The 25,150-nt window shown below is 43.9% G+C and overlaps 1 protein-coding gene across 3 annotated transcripts in view; it reads right to left on the bottom strand.

Moving 5' to 3' along the window:
* The window catches only part of LOC124788252 (hornerin), a 299,601-nt gene extending 274,809 nt beyond the window's left edge, over positions 1-24,792 (bottom strand). For all 3 annotated transcript variants that reach the window (XM_047255445.1, XM_047255447.1, XM_047255448.1), the window contains exon 1: positions 24,555-24,792. The gene's annotated coding sequence lies outside the window, so the exon portion shown is untranslated. The remainder of the gene's footprint in view (positions 1-24,554) is intronic.
* Positions 24,793-25,150: the final 358 nt, after the last annotated feature.

Raw genomic sequence — 25,150 nt, 5'->3', positions numbered from 1 at the left:
TAGTACACTGACCTCACATTCGGAAGGAGGACGGTTCAAATTCGCGTCCGGTCAGCCTGATTTGGGTTTCTTGTGAATTCGCTAAATCGCTCCAGGAAAATACCGGGATGGTTTCTTTGATAGGGCGCTGCCGATTTCCTTCCCCATTTCTAAAACCTCCATGTCGAGGTTGTTGTTAAATCCTGATCTCCATTCCTTTATGTACACAGGGTGTTTCACTCTTATGGGTACAGACGACAGGAAACGAGAGAATAATCCTAATAAATATAGGTCCGCAAACCAATGGTTTCCCCGATACAACGTATGCACAAGTGCAGTCTTGCCAATGATACATCACTGTTAATGTCTAGGGCAATAGACCATCTAGATGATGTTCCTTAAGGTAACAAGCTGCGTACATGATATATGCATGATGCTGCATCGACGCACTTTGATGTGAGCGGGAGTACGCAGCAAAAACCTAGCACATATTTTCGACAAGTGTATCGGTCTTTGTTCACCAATATATGGCCTAGCAGCAAGTCCACAGACTTGAACCCGTTGAAGTTTTTTTATGCAGGGATGTTGAAAAACTTCCTTTTGTTCCGTCCCTGTTGATGGATGTGTATATGTAGACTGAAGCGTCGAATGACAGTTTGTTCTAAAACCATTGCTAGAACCCGGGACTCCTGCTCACTAGGCAGAAGCACTTACCACTACTCCACCTTGGCACAATGGGTTTACACAACTGCAGGGAGTACTGTAACACGACTCCCTTGTTTCCTTCGATGCTATTACAGTACTGCTGGAGAGCCTCTGAAAAGCTCCCGAGTTTAGGGGCAATAACAAGTCGGCTGAGGCGTGAATGGGAATTTGGACTGAGGAGGGTGGCGTGCTGGGATAGTGCGAGCAGTTGTGCAAAGTCACTGTGCCAAGATGGCGTTGTGGTTAGCGCATCTGCCTAGACGAATAAAAATCTGCCCAAGACGTATTCAAGTCTAGGCCTCCTGGACTTGAATACGTCTTGGGCAGATTTTTAATTCGTCTCTTAAGTCTGCATATATATGTCACAGATGTTCGAGACTTGAAAACGTCTCTCAAATCATATAGTTTCACCTGTCGATACAGTTGATGAATTCCAGGAACGCAATATGGATGGTCATTCATCCATGCGGAACACTCTGGATTTTCTGAACGTTTAAGGTCATCGATGACGACATATGCCGGAGTCTGCCTGCACATGAATGATGTTTATGAGGCTACGTGTTTGTCCTCAAGTGATTATCTACACTTTCGAGCCTTGGGAACTCAGTTATGTGGTGTTCATGTACTCTGTTGTAATTTGTCGTACCGGGAGAACCAAAGGTCTTCGGGCCTATCTTTATTAGGGTGACTTGCTTGTTTCATCATCCTCTACTCGCCCCTTTTGTACTTATAATAGTCAGACATACTGTCCGCCTAAAAAAACTATTTGGCTACAAGCCGACCATTTGCAATTTATTTTTTTAAGAGTGATTAACTATTTTTATTTAACAATTAATCTATGGCATAGAAGGAAGGCCACGCGAGTATCGAAATTAGTAGACATGACTAAAAAATATGTATCACCAACCAGGTGACTATTTGTGCTACGTTACGGGTATACAAAATCTTGCTCATTTCATTTTCAGAACGATGAAGTAAATGAAGCTGAAAATGAGAGACAGCGTGTCCTACATAGGGGGGTACCACAGTTTGTATTACTATTTTCCATAGATTTTAGCGAGAACTAGACGGGTGAAATTTATAAGCTGCCATTACAGGCAACAAGCATATTTTAGTAGAGGCGATGAAAGAAATTTAGCCTCAGCACTTCTGCAATTCATGCTGTAAACCAGAAGGAAAATCTCAGTATGATGACGGGCCGCATATTTTACGATTGTCCTCAAAGACCATTTCGCCGCCAGCCGGGATGGCCCAGCAGTTCTAGGCGCTACAGTCTGGAACCGTACGACCGATACGGTCGCAGGTTCGAATCCTGCCTCGGGCATGGATGTGTGTGATGTCCTTATGTTAATTAGGTTTAAGTAGTTCTAAGTTGTAGGGGACTGATGACCTCAGAAGTTAAGTCCCACAGTGCTAAGAGCTATTTTTGAACCATTTCGCTACAGTATTCGGGAATACGTGTATTGGCTGAAGCGACCCACTTGATGAACCACCTAGCTCTCGAAATGTTGCTTCTTGATTTTTTCCTCAGAGGTTTTCGTTGGAAAACTAGGTTATGAGATACCTGCACGTTCGTAGGGAAGAAATGCTTCTACCGGTTATCCTTCCAAAGGAAAAATTCTATGCACATTTACGTTTTTACGTATTTTATCACAACTTACAAAGTAGATGAAATTTTGTGAAGGGCAGATGGTGATGGTCACAACAAACAACTACGCAAGAAGAAAAAATGTTCAAATGTGTGTGAATTCCTAAGGGACCCTAATTTCTTAGGCCATCAGTCCCTAGACTTACACACTACTTAAACTTATGCGAAGAACAAGACACACATCCATGCCCGAGGGAAGACTCGAACCTCCGGCGGGAGGGTCCGCGCAGTCAGTGCCATGGCGCCTCAAACCGCGCGGCCACTCCACGTGGTTAGGCAAGAAGATTTGTATTAGAGCAAGAGTTAAAAATGTGAGTGTATTTAGTTTTCCTCCAGTTCTTAAATATCTGTCGTAGAAAGGTAAACCACTGTGTTCCATCGACTCCGTGTCGTGAGTTGTACTATTTCTGCGTATCATCTGGGTGATACCCAGATCTCAGGTGGAAATAATATTGGCACTGGCATTTTGAGCCAGAATCTGAGGCGTACTCAGTTGTCACAACATAAATATCAAACCGGTTGGTAGCATACATTGTTTTCTATGTAAACCTTTATTAAATTCTCTCTGTAAGAATTGTGGAAAAGCAAGAATTATTATTGTCGCAGATAACCTATACAAATATGTGTAAATGATTTCACATTACTTGTAAAATGCATGTCTTATTCGTCTTTCTTTCCCTGGCCTGATCCCGTGTTGATCTGGACTTGGAAAGTTAGTGGGGGTAACCGTATGCCCTAAAACGACTTTGTGAATACTTAAGTCTGAAAAGTAGATTTTATGTAAATGTTTTCACTGAAAACGTCCATTTTGTCGACGTTCCAACTTCCTTGTGTGACAATATACCGTCAGATTTGGATCGTTAATGACTACGCGCCTAAACATGCGTATACGAAGGTTGAACTCGCAACAGATAGATCATGTCGGCAAATGTTTCTCGCGCAGTATTTGCTTTGGCTGTGACTTCGTCGTACGATTGCATGCACATGTGCGGGACTGTGACGAACTATTGTTTCCAGTCTGGAGAGCGATGTTCTGCAGCTCTCAATACTGCTCTACACTGTCAAAGCTCTTCATCTGCGAATGACTACTGCAACTAACGTCCATTTGAACATGATTATTGTGTTCATTTCTTGGTATCCCTTTACAATTTGTACCTCCCCTTCCCCACATCCCGCTCCGCTACTAAACTGACGAACATCTGATGTCTCAGAATGTGTCCTCATCAAACGTTCCCTTCTTTAAGCCAAGTTGTGCCACAAAGTTCTTTCTCCTCATTTCTATTCAGTACCTCTTCATTAGTCACGTGATCTACCCATGAAATCCTCAGCATTCTTGTGCAGCACCGCATTTCAAATGCTTTATGTAAAACTATAAACTGGTACTCCACGGTAACGCGTTTAGCTAGGACGTCGATTTGGGTGTCATTTTCAAGATCTGGCGCAGCACTACTAGGACCCAAAGTGAAACAATAAAAATATTCGTACGAATGTAAGTGAAAATCGGCATTAAATTGAAAATTACAAAATAATGAAACATATAGTCTCATACGAATCGTAACTCTGCTGGGAGTTTTGGAGAAAAACACAAGTCAGAGGAAAGCTCGCTACGAAAGGAATGCTTTTTTTTCCTTTTTTTTTTTTTTGGTCATCAGTCTACTGACTGGTTTGATGCGGCCCGTCACGAATTCCTTTCCTGTACCTCTTCATCTCAGAGTAGCACTTGCAACCTACGTCCTCAATTATTTGCTTGAAGTATTCCAATCTGTGTCTCTTCATCTCAGATTAGCACTTGCAACCTACGTCCTCAATTATTTGCTTGACGTATTCCAATCTCTGTCTTCCTCTACAGTTTTTGCCCTCTACAGCTCCCTCTAGTACCTTGGAAGTCATTCCCTCATGTCTTAGCAGATGTCCTATCATCCTGTCCCTTCTCCTTATCAGTGTTTTCCACATATTCCTTTCCTCTCCGATTCTGCGTAGAACCTCCTCATTCCTTACCGTATCAGTCCACCTAATTTCCAACATTCGTCTATAGCACCACATCTCAAATGCTTCGATTCTCTTCTGTTCCGGTTTTCCCACAGTCCATGTTTCACTACCATACAATGCTGTACTCCAGACGTACATCCTCAGAAATTTCTTCCTCAAATTATGGCCGGTATTTGATATTAGTAGACTTCTCTTGGCCAGAAATGCCTTTGTGCCATAGCGAGTCTGCTTTTGATGTCCTCCTTGCTCCGTCCATCATTGGTTATGTTACTGCCTAGGCAGCAGAATTCCTTAACTTCATTGACTTCGTGACCATCAATCCTGATGTTAAGTTTCTCGCTGTTCTCATTTCTACTACTTCTCATTACCTTCGTCTTTCTCCGATTTACTCTCAAACCATACTGTGTACTCATTAGACTGTTCATTCCATTCAGCAGATCATTTAATTCTTCACTTTCACTCAGGATAGTAATGTCATCAGCGAATCGTATCATTGATATCCTTTCACCTTGTATTTTAATTCCACTCCTGAACCTTTCTTTTATTTCCATCATTGCTTCCTCGATGTACAGATTGAAGAGTAAGGGCGAAAGGCTACAGCCTTGTATTGCACCCTTCTTAATACGAGCACTTCGTTCTTGATCGTCCACTCTTATTATTCCCTCTTGGTTGTTGTACATTTTGTATATGACCCATCTCTCCCTATAGCTTACCCCTACTTTTTTCAGAATCTCGAATAGCTTTCACCATTTTATATTGTCGAACGCTTTTTCCAGGTTGACAAATCCTATGAAAGTGTCTTGACTTTTGTTTAGCCTTGCTTCCATAATTAGCCGTAACGTCAGAATTGCCTCTCTCGTCCCTTTAGTTTTCCTAAAGCCAAACTGATCGTCACCTAGCGCATTCTCAATTTTCTTTTCCATTCTTCTGTATATTATTCATGTAAGCAGCTTCGATGCATGAGCTGTTAAGCTGATTGTGCGATAATTCTCGCACTTGTCAGCACTTGCCGTCTTCGGAATTGTGTGGATGATGCTTTTCCGAAAGTCAGATGGTATATCGCCAGACTCGTATATTCTACACACCAACGTGAATAGTCGTTTTGTTGCCACTTCCCCCAATGATTTTAGAAATTCTGATGGAATGTTATTTATCCCTTCTGCCTTATTTGACCGTAAGTCCTCCAAAGCTCTTTTAAATTCCGATTCTAATACTGGATCCCCTTTCTCTTCTAAATCAACTCCTGTTTCTTCTTCTATCACATCAGACAAATCTTCACCCTCATAGAGGCTTTCAGTGTATTCTTTCCACCTATCTGCTCTCTCCTCTGCATTTAACAGTGGAATTCCCGTTGCACTCTTAATGTTACCACCGTTGCTTTTAATGTCACCAAAGGTTGTTTTGACTTTCCTGTATGCTGAGTCTGTCCTTCCGACAATCATATCTTTTTCGATGTCGTCATATTTTTCCTGCAGCCATTTCGTCTTAGCTTCCCTGCACTTCCTATTTATTTCATTCCTCAGCGACTTGTATTTCTGTATTCCTGATTTTCCCGGGACATGTTTGTACTTGCTCCTTTCATCAATCAACTGAAGTATTTCTTCTGTTACCCATGGTTTCTTCGCAGCTACCTTCTTTGTACCTATGTTTTTCTTCCCAACTTCTGTGATGGCCCTTTTTAGAGATGTCCATTCCTCTTCAACTGTACTGCCTCCTGCGCTATTCCTTATTGCTGTATCTATAGCGTTAGAGAACTTCAAACGTATCTCGTCATTCCTTAGTACTTCCGTATCCCACTTCTTTGCGTATTGATTCTTCCTGACTAATGTGTTGAACTTCAGCCTACTCTTGATCACTACTATATTGTGATCTGAGTCTATATCTGCTCCTGGGTACGCCTTACAATCCAGTATCTGATTTCGGAATCTCTGTCTGACCATGATGTAATCTAATTGAAATTTTCTCGTGTCTCCCGGCCTTTTCCAAGTATACCTCCTCCTCTTGTGATTCTTGAACAGGGTATTCGCTATTACTAGCTGAAACTTGTTGCAGAACGCAATTAGTCTTTCTCCTCTTTCATTCCTAGTCCCAAGCCCATATTCTCTTGTAACGTTTTCTTCTACTCCTTCCCCTACAACTGCATTCCAGTCGCCCATGGCTATTAGATTTTTGTCCCCCTTTACATACTGCATTACCCTTTCAATATCCTCATACATTTTCTCTATGTGTTCATCTTCAGCTTGTGACGTCGGCATGTATACCTGAACTATTGTTGTCGGTGTTGGTCTGCTGTCGATTCTGATTAGAACATCCCGGTCACTGAACTGTTCACAGTAACACACCCTCTTCCCTACCTTCCTATTCATAACGAATCCTACACCTGTTGTACCATTTTCTGCTGCTGTTGATATTACCCGATATTCATCTGACCAGAAATCCTTGTCTTCCTTCCACTTCACTTCACTGACTCCTACTATATCTAGATTGAGCCTTTGCATTTCCCTTTTCAGATTTTCTAGTTTTCCTACCACGTTCAAGCTTCTGACATTCCGCGCCCAGACTCGTAGAACGTTATCCTTTCGTTCATTATTCAATCTTTTTCTCATGGTAACCTCCCCCTTGGCAGTCCCCTCCCGGAGATCCGAATGGGGGACTATTCCGGAATCTTTTGCCAATGGAGAGATCATCATGACACTTCTTCAAATACAGGCCACATGTCCTGTGGATACACGTTACGTGTATTTAATGCAGTGGTTTCCATTGCCTTCTGCATCCTCATGTCGTTGATCATTACTGATTCTTCCGCCTTTAGAGGCAATTTCCCACCCCTAGGACAAGAGAGTGCCCAGAACCTCTATCCGCTCCTCCGCCCTCTTTGACAAGGCCGTTGGCAGAATGAGGCTGACTTCTTATGCCGGAAGTCTTCGGCCGCCAATGCTGATTATTTATCAAAATTTAGGCAGTGGCGGGGATCGAACCCGGAATGCTAAAAACCTGAAAAGTCTGGTGCCTAGCGAATGCGAGAGCAGCCTTGAAAAGGGAATTAAAAAACGGTGCAAAATGATTACGTGGCATATACCGCACAGAGTTATATAGAGCTCACCGAAGCGCACGTCATGTACGTCTGCCGTCTGCTTCAGACGGTTGTCCGTTTGTTGAAGGATGTCACCGCTCATCTTGCTGACTCATCGATGGTATACTACGTATACGAAAGTCCCACAATCACCTGTTAGACTTAATGAGGCCGCAGAACCTTGAGCATGAGATACACTTGTGATTTATGTATTCTGTAAACTTTACACAACTGTGTGTGACCACTCTATTGAAGAGAATGATAAATAAATCACATATTAACTCGAAATACTTGTTATGATTTTATCCCAACGTTTTCAAGAAAAATCTATGCCGCAGACCCGAACTGCGCACGTCTACACATTCATGATGCCTACGCTCTGAACACTTCCGTGTTCCAAGGTGACAACAGTTGAGTTCACATGTCTGAAAACATAGGAGGGAGCATTGAAAAATAGTGTCCCCGAATTTTTTATATGGAAACTCATAAAGCTTTTTAAATAAAAAGAATGTCGTTAGCATTTTGCTTGTTTATGATTTATGTCTACCTATTTATTTCTCAACATAGACACCCTGGCGACAAACACATTTCTCCCAGAGATAGACCAATTTGTTGATACTGTCTCTGTAGAATGTTTGACTTTGTCGACGGAACCACAACCTCTCCTCTGTTTGCTCCGCATCATCGCTATCGGAATAAAATCTTGGAAGGTGTTCTTTGGAAACAGATGAAAATCGGTTGGGGCCAAATCCGGAGAGTATGGAGGATGACCGATGACAGTGAATTCAAGGTATCGGATTGTTGCAGATACCATAGCGCTTGTGTGTGGCCCAGCATTGTCTTGCTGGGAGAGGGTACTCCATGTATGGCTATCTCTCGAAATTCGAAACACATTACAGCACGCAGTTCCGCACACACCGAAATAGTTACATTGCACACCGCCATGTTACACACAACAATTCAGAGTCCTTTAGCGACAGACGGCTACAAATATGTAGATGCCAGGAACGAAGTTGTAGAACGTTAATACCTTTTTTTATTTAAAAAGCTTTAAGAATTTTCACGTTAAAAATTCGGAGACATTATTTTTCAGTACGCCCTCGTATGTTGTTGGTTTTACGAACACTCAGGGACCCCATTGTATCTCCACCGGTTCACTGAATCTGACGGTCTTAATCCCAAGTTGATATTTGGAACTATCGGGAACAGCAGATGAAAGATCTGTATCTTCAAATAATTAAAGTACAAGACAGAAGAAGGTGAATTATTTCTGCAACATAAAGCGCGTTTTCTGAAGCCAAATGAGTTGCCTTTTACGTTTAAGTGTTGAACCAGAACTAAAAAGGATTTGAAAAGAGGGCCATGTGGTCTGGCATGTAGACTATCATCCATCATCAAGTGATAACAGTTACACGGTTAATGGAAGTAGTAATATAATATAGTTACGAAATAAAGTACATAAATTGACAATTACTGGAGTATGTAACAAATGTCGGTAGACCTCATAACACCTTGAAAATACACCAAAAAAAGTTTTTTTCATCACCTCGTTTCCGGGAGTTTCGGAACCTATGTTGGAAATTGGAATAGAGATCAATATAAACATCATTTCCGTCCTTTTTACTGCTCATGGACACCACGCATTGCATGTTGTACCACCATACAACGAGATCTTCAGAAGTGTTGGCCCAGATTTCTGCACCAGTACCTCTGATACCCAGTAGAACGTCCTCCTGCATGGATGCATGGCTGTATTCGTCGTGACGTACAAGTTCATCAAGGCACTGTTGGTCCAGATTGTCCCACTCCTCAACGACGATTCGACGTAGATCCCTCAGAGTGGTTGCTGGGTCACCACGTCATCCATAAACAGCCCTTTACAATCTATACCAGGCATGTTCGATAGGGTTAATGTCTGGAGAACATGGTGCTCACCGTAGTCGAGCGATGTCGTTACCCTGAAGGAAGTCATTCACAAGATGTGCAGGATGGGGGCACGAATTATCGTCCATGCCGATGTGGTTGCACTATCGGTCGGAGGATGGCAATCACGTTTCGTACAGCCGTTACCCCGACTTCCATGACCACCAGTGGCGTACGTCGGTCCCACATAATGCCACCCCAAAACAGCAGGGATCGTCCATTTGCTGCGCTCGCTGTACAGTGTGTCTAAGGCGTTCAGCCTGACCGGGTTGTGTCCAAACACGTCTCCGACGATTGTCTTCAGGTATTAAGCCCCATAGTGCTTAGAGCCATTGGAACCATTTGATAGAGGTCATCCACTGCAGTAGCCCTTGGGCGGCCGAGGCATGTTTCGACAGTTCCAGTCTCTCTGTATCTCCTCCATATCCAAACAACATCGCTTTGGTTCACTCCGAGACGCCTGGACACTTACCTTGTTGAGAGCCCTTCCTGGCACACAGTAATATTGCGGACGCGATCGAGCCGCGGTTTTAACCGTCTAGGCATGGTTGAACTACAGACAACACGAGCCGTGTACCTCCTTCCTGGTAGAATGACTGGAAGTGATCGGCTGTCGGACTCCCCCCATCTAATAGGCGCTACTCGTACATGGTTGCTTACATCTTTGAGCGGATTTAGTATCGTCTCTGAACAGTCAAAGGGGCTGTATCTGTGATACAATATTCACAGTCAACGTCTGTCGTCACGAGTTCTGGGAAAACGAGGTGTTGCAAAACGATTTTTGAAGTGTGTAACTCGTTGCAGAAGTCCTCCATTTGTCTTGATGCGCTGCTGAATGCGTCAGCGAAAGGCTTCCTAACACGCCACAATATAACGTGCGGAATGGTGCTTATTTGACAGCGAATGAGAGTATTAAGTTAATCAACTGTCTGCAAATGACTGGTGAAGATCATTTGCAACCAGAGGTGAAGGAATACAAAGCTGTTAAATTTTGGGAATGCGGCGGTCACATCACTGAAGCGAGGCATAACACAGATGTTTGTTAGAGTATGACCTTACTTTGGCACTCGGTGTGAATCGTTGGACCAGTTTGTTGAAACCATATGTTATTAGCAACGCTCTTCCCTGCAATTCCAGAGTAAGAAAATTCTGCAGCATTTCGCAGTAGCGGCTGACATTCGCTGTTGCGAATGTCCTGCGTCATAGTGCGAGACGGATAATCTACTATGTTCAAACTTTACACTATGCCACAACTTTTGAAGTCGCCTGGGGTACTTAATGCAAACGTTGTAAATTTTTCTGAGAGCAGTACCTGAAGTTATGCGTATTGACATATCCAGTCACGAATAAGTTTGCTTCACCGGAGATCAGCAATTGTTAGAGAGACGATGGTTGATCGTTGTTATTGCAGGTATGTCTGTCTTGCCTCTCAACTCCTGGACCACCTGCAATTTATATGGGTGAAACTTCAAATAATCTAGCAGACGGCGCAACAATGAACTTCGTGACAGTTGTAATGTTTGTGCATGTAGCCATACAGAACGTGATACACTCACTCATGCCATGAGCTCACGGTTGGAACGCTACTTCCCCGGTCTGGTGACGACCGCCTACAGTGTCGCCTACCCGAGGATACTGTACCTCTCGGGTACAGTCAAATGGCGATCATTAGTGTACCTCCTTGACAAAACCAGTTCGGCTTAAGTCTTCCACCACCGCAGTTAGCACCTGCACAGACCACTGCTCCTTGCCATATTAATTACCTCATTCCGTCTTTCTCAGCTGTGTATGCATCCTCAGTATTCAACGCGCATTTGACTAGTACGTATTCATAAGATACCTCCTAATAAGGCGTTGGGCATTCTTTTGCCCGGCATAGGGCAGTAACTCGACGTGGCACAGACTCAACAAGTCGTTGGAAGCCCCCTGCAGAAATACTGAGCCATGCTGTCTATATAGCCGTTCATCATTGCGAAAGTGATTCCGATGAAGGATTCTGTGCTCGAAATGACCTCTCAATTATGTCCCATAAATGTTCCATGGGATTCGTATTGGACGATCATTCGCTCGTATTGCCCAGAATGTTGTTCAAACCAGTCGGAACAATTGTGACCTGGTGACATGGTGCGTTGTCATCCATTAGAATTGCATCGCTGTTTGGTAACATTAAGTGCATGAATGGCTGCAAATGGTCTCGAAGTAGCCGAACATATTTCCAGTCAATGATCCATCTAAACACAGCTCACACCATTGTGGAGCCACCACGGCTTGAACAGCGCGTTGTTGACGACTTGGGCCCATGGATCCGTGGAGTCTGACCCAGACTCGGACCCTACCATAAACTCTTACCAAATGAAATCGGGACTCATCTGACCAGGTAGCGGTTTTCCAACCGTCTAGCGTCCAACCTATATGGTCACTAGCCCGTAAGAAGCGCTGCAGACTATGTCGTGCTGTTACCACAGCGTCGGCCGTCTGCTGCCATAGCTCATTAACGACAAATTCCGCCGCACTGTCCTAACGGACACTTTCGTCGTGCGTCCCACTTTGATTTCTGCGGTTATTTCACGCAGTATAGCTTGTCCGTTAGCACTGTCACCAATACGCAAACGCCGCTGCTCTCGATAGTTAAGTGAAGACCGTCGGCCATTGCCTTCTCAGTGGTGAGAGGTATTGCGTGAAATGTGTTATTCTTGAGCCACTCTTCTACATCTACATCTACATTTATACTCCGCAAGCCACCCAACGGTGTGTGGCGGAGGGCACTTTACGTGCCACTGTCATTACCTCCCTTTCCTGTTCCAGTCGCATATGGTTCGCGGGAAGAACGACTGTCTGAAAGCCTCCGTGCGCGCTCTAATCTCTCTAATTTTACATTCGTGATCTCCTCGGGAGGTATAAGTAGGGGGAAGCAATATATTCGATACCTCAGCCAGAAACGCACCCTCTCGAAACCTGGCGACCAAGCTACACCGCGATGCAGAGCGCCTCTCTTGCAGAGTCTGCCACTTGAGTTTATTAAACATCTCCGTAAAGCTATCACGGTTACCAAATAACCCTGTGACGAAACGCGCCGCTCGTCTTTGGATCTTCTCTATCTCCTCCGTCAGACCGATCTGGTACGGATCCCACACTGATGAGCAATACTCAAGTATAGGTCGAACGAGTGTTTTGTAAGCCACCTCCTTTGTTGACGGACTACATTTTCTAAGCACTCTCCCAATGAATCTCAACCTGGTACCCGCCTTACCAACAATTAATTTTATATGATCATTCCACTTCAAATCGTTCCGCACGCATACTCCCAGATATTTTACAGAAGTAACTGCTACCAGTGTTTGTTCCGCTATCATATAATCATACAATAAAGGATCCTTCTTTCTATGTATTCGCAATACATTACATTTGTCTATGTTACGGGTCAGTTGCAACTCCCTGCACCAAGTGCCTATCCGCTGCAGATCTTCCTGCATTTCGCTACAATTTTCTAATGCTGCAACTTCTCTGTATACTACAGCATCATCCGCGAAAAGCCGCATGGAACTTCCGACACTATCTACTAGGTCATTTATATATATTGTGAAAAGCAATGGTCCCGTAACACTCCCCTGCGGCACGCCAGAGGTTACTTTAACGTCTGTAGACGTCTCTCCATTGATAACAACATGCTGTGTTCTGTTTGCTAAAAACTCTTCAATCCAGCCACACAGCTGGTCTGATATTCCGTAGGCTCTTACTTTGTTTATCAGGCGACAGTGCGGAACTGTATCGAACGCCTTCCGGAAGTCAAGAAAAATAGCATCTACCTGGGAGCCTGTATCTAATATTTTCTGGGTCTCATGAACAAATAAAGCGAGTTGGGTCTCACACGATCGCTGTTTCCGGAATACATGTTGATTCCTACATAGTAGATCCTGGGTTTCCAAAAACGAGATGATACTCGAGCAAAAAACATGTTCTAAAATTCTACAACAGATCGACGTCAGAGATATAGGTCTATAGTTTTGCGCATCTGCTCGACGACCCTTCTTGAAGACTGGGACTATCTGTGCTCTTTTCCAATCATTTGGAACCCTCCGTTCCTCTAGAGACTTGCGGTACACGGCTGTTAGAAGGGGGGCAAGTTCTTTCGCGTACTCTGTGTAGAATCGAATTGGTATCCCGTCAGGTCCAGTGGACTTTCCTCTATTGAGTGATTCCAGTTGCTTTTCTATTCCTTGGACACTTATTTCGATGTCAGCCATTTTTTCGTTTGTACGAGGATTTAGAGAAGGAACTGCAGTGCGGTCTTCCTCTGTGAAACAGATTTGGAAAAAGGTGTTTAGTATTTCAGCTTTACGCGTGTCATCCTCTGTTTCAATGCCATCATCATCCCGCAGTGTCTGGATATGCTGTTTCGAGCCACTTACTGATTTAACGTAAGACCAGAACTTCCTAGGATTTTCTGTCAAGTCGGTACATAGAATTTTACTTTAGAATTCACTGAACGCTTCACGCATAGCCCTCCTTACGCTAACTTTGACATCGTTTAGCTTCTGTTTGTCTGAGAGGTTTTGGCTGCGTTTAAACTTGGAGTGGAGCTCTCTTTGCTTTCGCAGTAGTTTCCTAACTGTGTTGTTGTACCACGGTGGGTTTTTCCCATCCCTCACAGTTTTACTCGGCACGTACCTGTCTAAAACGCATTTTACGATTGCCTTGAACTTTTTCCATAAACACTCAACATTATCAGTGTCGGAACAGAAATTTTCGTTTTGATCTGTTAGGTAGTCTGAAATCTGCCTTCTATTACTCTTGCTAAACAGATAAACCTTCCTCCCTTTCTTTATATTCCTATTAACTTCCATCTTCAGGGATGCTGCAACGGCCTTATGATCACTGATTCCCTGTTCTGTACATACAGAGTCGAAAAGTTCGGGTCTGTTTGTTATCAGTAGGTCCAAGATGTTCTCTCCACGAGTTGGTTCTCTGTTTAATTGCTCGAGGTAATTTTCGGATAGTGCACTAAGTATAATGTCACTCGATGCTCTGTCCCTACCACCCGTCCTAAACATCTGAGTGTCCCAGTCTATATCTGGTAAATTGAAATCTCCAGCTAAGACTATAACGTGCTGAGAAAATTTATGTGAAATGAATTCCAAATTTTCTCTCATTGTTCTGCCACTAATGCTGCTGAGTCGGGAGGTCGGTAAAAGGAGCCAATTATTAACCTAGTTCGGTTGTTGAGTGTAACCTCCACCCATAATAATTCACAGGAACTATCCACTTCTACTTCACTACAGGATAAACTACTACTAACAGCGACGAACACTCCACCACCGGTTGCATGCCATCTATCCTTTCTAAACACCGTCTGTACCTTTGTAAAAATTTCGGCAGAATTTATCTCTGGCTTAAGCCAGCTTTCTGTACCTACAACGATTTCAGGTTCGGTGCTTTCTATCAGCGCTTGAAGTTCTGGTACTTTACCAACGCAGCTTCGACAGTTGACAATTACAATACCGATTGCTGCTTGGTCCCCGCATGTCCTGACTTTGCCCCACAACCGTTGAGGCTGTTGCCCTTTCTGTACTTGCCCAAGGCCATCTAACCTCAAAAACCGCCCAGCCCACGCCACACAACCCCTGCTACCCGTGTAGCCGCTTGTTGCGTGTAGTGGACTCCTGACCTATCCAGCGGAACCCGAAACCCCACCACCCTATGGCACAAGTCGAGGAATCTGCAGCCCACACGATTGCAGAACCGTCTCAGCCTCTGATTCAGACCCTCCACTCGGCTCTGTACCAAAGGTCCGCAGTCAGTCCTGTCGACGATGCTGCAGATGGTGAGCTCTGCTTTCATCCCACTAGCGAGACTGGCAGTCTTCACCAAATCAGATAGCCGCCGGAAGCCGGAGAGGATTTCCTCCGATCCATAGCGACACACATCATTGGTGCCGACATGAGCGACCACCTGCAGATGGGTGCACCCTGTACCCTTCATGGCATCCGGAAGGACCCTTTCCACATCTGGAATGACTCCCCCCGGTATGCACACGGAGTGCACATTGGTTTTCTTCCCCTCTCTTGCTGCCATTTCCCTAAGGGGCGCCATTACGCGCCTGACGTTGGAGCTCCCAACTACCAGTAAGCCCACCCTCTGCGACTGCCCGGATCTTGCAGACTGAGGGGCAACCTCTGGAACAGGACAAGCAGCCATGTCAGGCCGAAGATCAGTATCAGCCTGAGACAGAGCCTGAAACCGGTTCGTCAGACAAACTGGAGAGGCTTTCCGTTCAGCCCTCCGGAATGTCTTTCGCCCCCTGCCACACCTTGAGACGACCTCCCACTCTACCACAGGTGAGGGATCAGCCTCAATGCGGGCAGTATCCCGGGCAACCACAGTCGTAGTTCGATCAGGGGATGCGTGGGACGAGCTGGCCGTCCCCGACAAACCCCCATCCGGACCCCCACAGTGATGCCCATTGGCAACAGCCTCAAGCTGTGTGACCGAAGCCAACACTGCCTGAAGCTGTGAGCGAAGGGATGCCAACTCAGCCTGTATCCGAACACAGCAGTTGCAGTCCCTATCTTGACGCTGTGGATCTCGGAATACTGCTTTCCCTAACGATTTCCGAAATGTAATGTCTCATGCGTCTATCTCCGTTACCATTCCGCGTTCAAAGTCTGTTAATTCCCGTCGCGCGGCCATAATCACTTGGGAAACCTTTCCACATGTATCATTTCCGCCAATGCACTGCTCTTTTATACCTTTCGTACTCGATACTACCACCATAAGTACACATGACCGAGCGAGGTGGCGCAGTGGCTAGCGCACTGGACCCGCATTTTGGAGGAGGACAGTTCAAACCCGCGTCCGGCCATCCAGATTTTTCTGAATCGCTCCAGGCGGGACGTTCCCTTTGAAAGGACACGGCCAATTTTCCTCCCCATCCTTGACAAAATCTGAGCTTGTTCTCTGTCTCTAACAACCTCAATGTTGACGGGTCGTTAAACCTAATTTTCCGTCTTTCCTTTTCTTCTTACTGTATGTATGCATACAGTGTGACTAGTGTCACCTCAGTATACGATACGCGTGACTATGTGTTTCAAAACCACCAGGAACTGCTGGTAAACAATTAATAGCTATGAATTTCGCTCTTCTGGTCATCTTCAGACGGTAACTAATTTGATGATATCGGTAGGTTATAAGAAGATTGAAGCCGGTAGTAAGTAAATAATTATGTATGAGGACCTCTTGGCTGTCCTGAAATAAGAGAAATATTTTATGACTGAATTGGAAACAGGTGCGAATGAAAGTCGCGAAATGGTATTCCGGTTTGCGAGGCAGACGACCGCTACTGTGCGGCGGGCAGGTCGAGCCGCAGCCACTCTTAGTCAAGCGGACGCAAATAGCCCGGGCCGCAGCTGCTGCCAGGCCACTGATTCAGTGGCACCCCGGCGCGGGGCAGCGCGCCGGAACTTTCCCCGCCGGCGCACGGTCTCGGGCTGTGCCCTTCTGTTACTGCGAACCAAATGATACGGGCACGTGAGTTTCCCGATTTCTCACGTGACAAGAGTGTCGTAGACTTGGCTGGTGTTTTCCGACTGAAAAACAGCCGTTGCTACACGAACAGTGACGCTAATTTGGTGTGAGTAGTACGGTCCAATACGCGAAAGGCGTGTGATGGTGGTGGGGGGTGGGGGGAGGGTGGGGGGGAGGAGGGGTCTCGCACAGCTTCTACTCAAATGTACGACTGAATTTTCTCGTTTTGAGAAGACAGAACAGACTTTCCTGTCATCTCCAGGTCTTAAAAAAATCTTGTTGTTGTGAAACGTGTTTATACGTGAGGTCGAAATTTGTGTGAGGTTCAACTTAAAATAAACGCGTTTCATAACGAAAATATTTTTTAAGGTCAAGATGACAGCAAAGTTTGTCTTAACCGGTTATATTAAATAAAGAGACATTAGTGCGATCTTGCCTTTAGAATGTTTTTTATCAACTGGACGAAAATTTAGAACAACGCAAAAAAAATCAACTTCGGGTTACAAACGACAGCTTACGAGTAAATCCATACAAATAATAAAACTGCAAAACTGTTGTGTCGGTGCAGTGAAAATATTTGCCAAAAACTTCAGATGATGCATAGTGTAAAAAAATAAATAAAATTAAGACTATTTTTTAACCTTTGTCTAAACGCGCTAATGTTCAAAACAACTAGTCAAATTTTCATTGGATTTTTATGGGTATCTTGAGCTCATCTTGGGTCAACATGTTCTTATAGGCTGTATGTCACTAAAATCGGATCAAGAAGAAAAAGCTATCTAATTTAAAGTTTCACGAGTCTTCTCAGCTTAGTAGTTCGGATGTTTACCTCAGTGGTACGATCATCACGGAGTAGTACACGAAAAAACCAACAGATGGCACTAGTTTCGTAGTACAACAAAGCACCTATAGGGGGCAGTGTAACTGTTCTTTTTTACCTCGGTGGCAGAAGTATTTTTGAAAGTTCACGTTAGTGACAGAAATAAGTGCCGTATTCTTACCTTGACGAATACAAACTAACGCTGAATTGACTTGGCAAGGATATACGGATTTATTGACTTCGCTTTGTGTATTAAAAACGAAATTGCTTTGCTTTATTCGATACGTATTCCTTATATCTGACTTCTGGCATAGGAAAAACGCGTTTATTGAGTTTGAATTGTAATTTGGGTGCCTACTTATTAATTTTGATTTAGTTTTGTTTATGAATAAAAATGCCTAGAAACTGGTCGAGTCTTGATAGTAGACCTACCTGTGCGAAGCCGGGGCGGCTCGCTAGTGGAAAATATTTGGCATGAGTTAGAGGAAAAACAAATGACTGCTTCGGAATGCTATGCCGTTGACTTCGCAACATCGATTGAATGCCTAAGTGTAATGCCGTGAAGTGATATAAAGTAGAAACGACTTATGGTATGCTGACAAAATGGACAGTTCAGACTTGGTGAAATAAATCTGAGGTACGAAACTTCGGAGTAGATTAAAGATGTGTGCCGGAACTTGAATCGAACTCAGGAGTGTGCCTTTCGTTGGGAATGTAGTTGCCAATTGAGCTAGCCAGGCACGACTCTCGACACGCGATCGCAGCTTCAGTTCTATTAGCTCATCTCATGTCTGATTGGGTCTAATGCGTTGTCATTAGAGGAAGGAATGAGCCAAAGCTTTTCATAAGGTGTTGACCGGAAAATGATTTAGCGTTACCCCAGAAAAATCCCATGGCTTGTCGCCCCTCTTCCCAAATTTCACCTATAAAATGACCTCGATGTCAACGGTTCGCTGCTCTGTAACCTGAGTTATAAAGTGGACTGCGTTGTCATTAGAGACCGAGCACTAGCCCCATTTCACATGAATCCCGCAACTCTTACGTCCTCAACGTCCGAAGTCGACAAATTACCCACAACTTCCGTTACTGCCAGTACCCGAACTGCACAAGTATCAACAGGCTTGTGATTTCCTGTTGGCCACTCACCGCAACAGGTCAGTAAGCCATGTTGTTGGAGTATAACGATTTTGAGCTAAAGAGTTGTATTACATTTTATTACAAAATTTTAAAACAGATAAATTATTATCTCAACACTCTAGCTAACAAAAGTATGACGAAAAAGTGCTGAAAGAAAAGAAAGTATGTTATCAACAAGTTTTACTAAGTACATTTGTTGAAAAGATATTTCTAAACTACTGACATTGAGTGCAATATGTTTATTCGACCATTATGTCGTTCTACCATCTTGTTCTGAGTGAACACTTGTCTTCATTTGGCTTTCTTATCAGTTTTTTTATATGGAACCAGAAGTGACGTTATTTAACTGAATCTAAGAGTCTGTCTGAGCTCTTCTTAAATTGCTCACAATTCACTGAAACAGCTAAAACGAGAATGAAAACTTCCATAGTTATTTCTCCGAAGTGCAGGATACCCATCTGCTCAAATAGAGGTAGGTGTTGTTTAAACTGAAGAGCAAATCGTGGAATTCAGGTAGCGGGAATATTGGATCCTTCCTCTATCTTTTATTAATTACGGAATTCTTGTCTGCTCACTAGCTGCACTGAAGAAGTAATGCACCGTAACTTTTTCGAAGGAACCGCTTTTAGCTTGATATAATTTCAGTATACCGCAAGAACCACAAGTCTGGATAGCAAGATGATGGCGCTGAATCCCTCTTCCCGAATCTCGTGTGTTGTGATGTGGATATCGACAGACTGCTAAACTGTATCCTGTCTTTCTACGAGACCATGGCTAAGCTACGCCAGCACGTTCGGTAGTAGTGCTCAATTTTTGTGATCCTCGATCATGAGCGTTACAGATGAAGATCGAATGAATCCGAAGACGTGCTGTCAGGTTTTAAGCCGGTCGATCTTGAAAGTGAAGGAGTATTTCGGAGATGATAACAATTATAAAGGCTCACCGCTCACGATAGACGGCTGACGATTGTGCTACGTACAGTCGTGGACAAAACGAGCGAGACCCCTCGCCTTTGCGTTATGCTGATCCACACAGCTTTGAAGTCTGCTACACAGCATAACAGGCAAGGCGACGAAGTGCTACCACAATACTATGCACAGGCGTGAAATTGAAAAACTAACCGAACTTTGTCAGACTGTTTTTAATCATATGTAAGACTATATTAACGCTGATTAGTGTGTTGAAACTGAAATATAAGATATAAATGAAAGACAAAACTCAAATTGGTATGAAGTGTACTAATAAAAATGAATTTCAGCTTATCGAGGTAAGACAACTGTTTTAGTAAGACAAAGTACCTCACATCGTTGCGAATTAGCAAAATATTACGCGCATTCGGCCACGAAACGGTCTGTGTCATCGTTCGGACCAGTCACACTGAATTACCGTTGTTGAACTACCATGAAAGTGTGCAAATTTAGCAAAGCGTGAAGATTCATAACGAAATTCTGTTAAAAATCAGTCGTTGTCACACTTAAGTCAATTCAGTTATTGACAGGGGCGGAAAAAGTAGGCAGTAACAAGTATGAAATTCTACAAGAGTTTCATACTACTAACATCCACACAAGACGCCGGTTCAGAATAAAGGTAGCAATAAAACGCATTGGGGGCGCGAGAATTTCTTAAAATGGCTTTACTGATAGTCTATCGGCCTCCATCAAGATTAGAACCGAAAACAAACCAGACCTCCCTTGCAGTAGCTAACACCATTCACTACACTAGCAGACAACCCAGACAAACAGCCCTCTGTTATTACCCCAGACATGAATAAGCCGGCAATTTTGGAATGAAAATGGCAAAATGATCTGAAGTTTCTGTTTTATAGAGATTTCTGGACTCAAAAAAATGAGTTTTCTACCTTTATGTGACGATCATTCGGGATGTTTATCGAAATAACAAAATACTGTAATTATCGAATAAATTTAGTAGGATAATTCTGCACCATCCCAGGAAATAAACGGCGACATAGCTGCCAAACATATTCTACAATGTTTCGAATTCTCCATTAGACTCACCACAGCCAGAAAACGTTCATTAGCCGAAGGGTTTCTTAAGCTAGCTAGCAATGGGAATGCTCTCACTTCTAAAACGCGGTTGCATTAATACTGAGATCTGAATTACCACGGGTATAGGCAAATGGATTTTATTTGCATTCCTGTAAACGTGATTTGAATCGAAAGCGTAGTACGATTAACATGCTGATGTATCAACTGCAACTATAAAATTTCCAATAAAGAGTAGGGTTAGTTATTCATTCGTTGTTAGGATTTCGTCACCTAAATCGGTGAAAATGGAACCCTACTAGTCTTACTTTCTTGACCGTCTATCTGTCTACCCAACCCTTGAAACCCGTTTACCTCGAGTACGGGCAGACGTAATAAGCGGAAATGTGTCGCACTTCGTGCGATGTACGGTCTCTTGGTGGTGTAAAAAAGTGAGCTTCTATGTCAACGCAATCTAAAGATACGGTCGTTTATGTAAAGAAAATTAACGCGAAAGGTCAAAAAATGGCTCTAAGAACTACGCGACCAAACTGCTTAGGTCATCAATCCCCTAGACCTAGAAAGACTTAAACCTACCTAAGCTAAGGGCCTCACACACATCCATGCCCGAGGTAGGATTCCAACCTGTGACTGAAGAAGCCGCGCTGTTCGTGACTGAAGCGCCTAGAACCGCTAGGCCACCGCGCCCGCTGAAACCCTTTTCACCATTAACAGAATTTCGTTATGAATCTTCAAGCACTGCTAAATTTGCACACCTTCATGGTATGTCAGCAACGGTAATCTAGTGTGACTGGTCTGAACGATGACACAGACCGTTTCGTGGCCGAATGCGCGTAATATTTTGCTAATTCGTAGCGATGTGGGGTACTTTGTCTTACTAAAACAGTTATGTTATCTCGATAAGCTGGAATTCATTTTTATTAGTACAGTTCACTAGTTAGCGTTTCTTCTTTCATTTATATTTTATATTTATGTGTTGTGTTGAACACACTATTCAGCGTTAATATAGTCTTACACATGACTGAAAACAGTCTGACAAAGTTCGGATAGTTTTTCAATTCTAAGCCTGTGCGTAGTATGTTGGTAGCACTTCGTCGCCGTGCCTGTTATGCTGTGTAGCAGACTTCAAAGCTGTGCGGATCAGCATAACGAAAAGGCGAGGGGTCTCACTCGTTTTGTCCACGACTGTACATCTGTAGTACATATTCTAAAACAGATATATACATACTGGCAACTATGGAGCCATATAGTAATTCGTTACGCTATCCGAAAGAGACTTCGTAGGACAAAGCCCGACTGGAAACGATGCGAAGGATCCTAATGATGCACTTTACCGTGGTTTGCAAGGTGTGGGAAACAAAGCGCCGTTACATTATTATTGTTACCGAGTTCATGACGTCTTTTACGAAGGATGTACAAGTGTATGACATAATTTGTCAACGAAGCTTACAAGCGTAGTTTGTAAATTTGTGGTAAGGTCTTATGGGACCAAACTGCTGAGGTCATCGGTCCCTAAGCTTACACACCTCTTAATATAACTTAAACTAACTTGCGCTAAGGACGACACGCACACCCATGCCCGAGGGAGGACTCGAACCTCCTACGGGGGTGTACAAGTGTAAAGATACAACAATCCCATTTGTTTTCTTTCAACCGACTATACATTGACTGTGGTATCAGAGAACCCTCCATAAAATCTTGCATAGGTATATGGATTTGTGGAACAACCAAAAACTTCCCTTCGACGAACTAGTACCCGGTGTAACCAGTCCATGGAAAGATACTTTCTGGGAGAGCTCCAGTTGTAAAACCAAGAGAACGGGTAATCGTTTATGCGATGGTTTTCATAATAAGAGAATTTTCATGTCTTGGGCATAGTAAGACGTAAAGTTAGTGCAAAACAACGAGACATTTTGGCGAAATTTCGTAATTCAAGAAGCATCTATCACATACCAATGACGGCGATGAAAACAACAGCAAACACTATTCGTAATTCACTCAGTTTGGTGTGAAGCACTGCAGCTGTGATTAAATGTTGGCATGAACATCGCGACAAGCTCAAAAGCAGAGGTGTCCAACCCGCGGCTCAAACCAAATGTAAACGTCCGACAAGTGAACGTCTATCACATTATCGGTAAAAGAAGTAAAAAAAAAAAGGTCCATAAAATTCCATTTCTCTAAAGTTATGATAAACTGAATATTTTACATCTGAAACTCCCGCCATATTCTCTCACTGGTACACTCGCCCCCAAGCCCCCCTCCCCGTCCCCCTTTACTTTTGCTCATCGATTATTGTTGGTGTTCAGAATATTGTATATGGCCTCTAAAATACTCTTCATGCAATGTGGCCCAGATTAGCTAAAAGATTGGACCACTCTACTCTAAAGGAACTCTGTAGTATCAAAGGAATTGTGGTATAAACCTTAGTGTAACCCGAAGTTGCGATGAAAACGGTAACTCGTAAAACGGTGAACTCGCCATTTTTCTCGGAGAATACGAGCGTCTAGAATGGGTAACTACTTGTACTCAGTTCAGCGAAAAATTATTGAATAAGATACTTTCAGAGAGATGCTTACGAGTATGTTACATGTGGTATAGACACTGTCTTCACGTTCGATTTCACCCTTTTCTGTGACCGAAACTATTAAACGAATATCTTAATTTTTTTAGTTATGAAGAGTAATGAGAGGTTTCTGATGAATGTTTAACAGCAAATGAAACAGTGTAACTAACAAGAATAATAGCTGGGAATTGCTAGAGCTCAATGTTTAAGAAAGAATTTCTGTGTCATGTTGTTACAGTACCACATTTTTGGTGGAACAGACTAGTTCTTTGCTTTATTATGACGTATTTTTATAATTGACGATTGGAAATATACTGGATCAGAACGCATCACCGCAGTAATTTGCAGTGAATCATGTTTGCACATCATGCCACACTCGATCGATAACCGTTTACTCTTGGACTGAAACTGAGTTTGAACCATTTCTTGGAAACGCTGTAGTCCATGATTCACGTCTTCTATAACTGTTTATTTCGCGTCCACCTACATAAATATTATGGCAGCTAAACATAAACGTGTACTTTTGTTATTATTTCACGTTCACGTCATATAAATATCCTAGGCAGATAAACATAACGACACACATTTACATTCAGATAGTTAATTAATTTTGGTTTCTGAACAAATGCAGCATATCGTGCGTTAGTATGTGACATAATGTGCATAAGTGGTAAGCACAAGTAATAGAAAACTGTTAACAAAATAATTACATACTAGGACAAAGTGGAACATGTGTTTGTGTCTTTTACATTTCAAGATGAATTAGTAGCATCTGCGAACTAACAGTAAGAGGGGAGAGAGAAACATGGTCGTGTTCAGCTGCTCTTGTCATAAATGATTAACGTTACAGACGACCCAAACCAGTAATTGGCCGTCGACAGTAGTGGCTATTAATGTAATTTGCAACTTGAAGAGCTCGCGTGACAAAGCGGGAGCGACAGAGCAGCTTTCTGCGCGGCACGCGTGCGTAGGAGGCACATAAATTGGAGCGAACAGCTGTCCTAATTGGCCGCTTCCTCTGGTGGGGCAGTTTGTCGCTTTACGATCAGCGATAGCGGCCGCTCCAAAGAAAACACTGGTGAGGTAGGGCGGGCCGCCGCCCACGCACTAGCAGCGCTGCCCTAAGTATGCCTAGCAGTGAACCACACACACACAAACACAACACAAACAGCTCACTGTACGCGGGGACTTACACTCGCCAGGAAACCACAACGTCCAGCGGCCGCTAGCTGTTCTGACGCACAGTTCAAGTAACTACGAGATACCTCCTCCGTGAACTGATTCTCGGACGGCGGAATGGAAAAGGGAGACGACGTGATCGCCAGTCTGTGAAGTTCACAAAAGCACACAAACACTGTAGCGCTGTGGCCACTACATGGTCGAGACGCGTCGAGTTCGGGGTCCTGCGAGATAAGTGGCGAGGATGCGTTCCTGGCCGCTGCGGTAGGCCGCGGAGCTGCTGGGGTGGGGGGTCGACCACCGAGCTTGGGGTGGGGGGGGGGGGGGAGTGGACGCGCGCGGATCAAACGGGCGCTGCCTTTGGCAGGAGCGCCTGCTACCTGGCTGGCTGACACACATTCCCGCTCCATTTCAAGGCGAGTACCTGCTCCCGCCGAGGGCGCGTGATTCTTTTGATGCCACGACGAGGCTCGACGCGGCCTGCTTTTCTTCATTTCCTCGCCACTCCGCTTCGGTCTGGCAGTATTCAATTACGCCACAGCTTTAATTACTGGCAAGTCAGCTCTAACGCCGTAGTACCTTTCTATCTTTTCCATGTTCGTGTTGCACT

Source organism: Schistocerca piceifrons, chromosome 3 (assembly GCF_021461385.2).
Source record: "Schistocerca piceifrons isolate TAMUIC-IGC-003096 chromosome 3, iqSchPice1.1, whole genome shotgun sequence".
Lineage (NCBI taxonomy): Eukaryota > Metazoa > Arthropoda > Insecta > Orthoptera > Acrididae > Schistocerca > Schistocerca piceifrons.
Note: the sequence above shows the minus strand (reverse complement) of the source record. Positions and strands in the feature narration are given on the sequence as shown.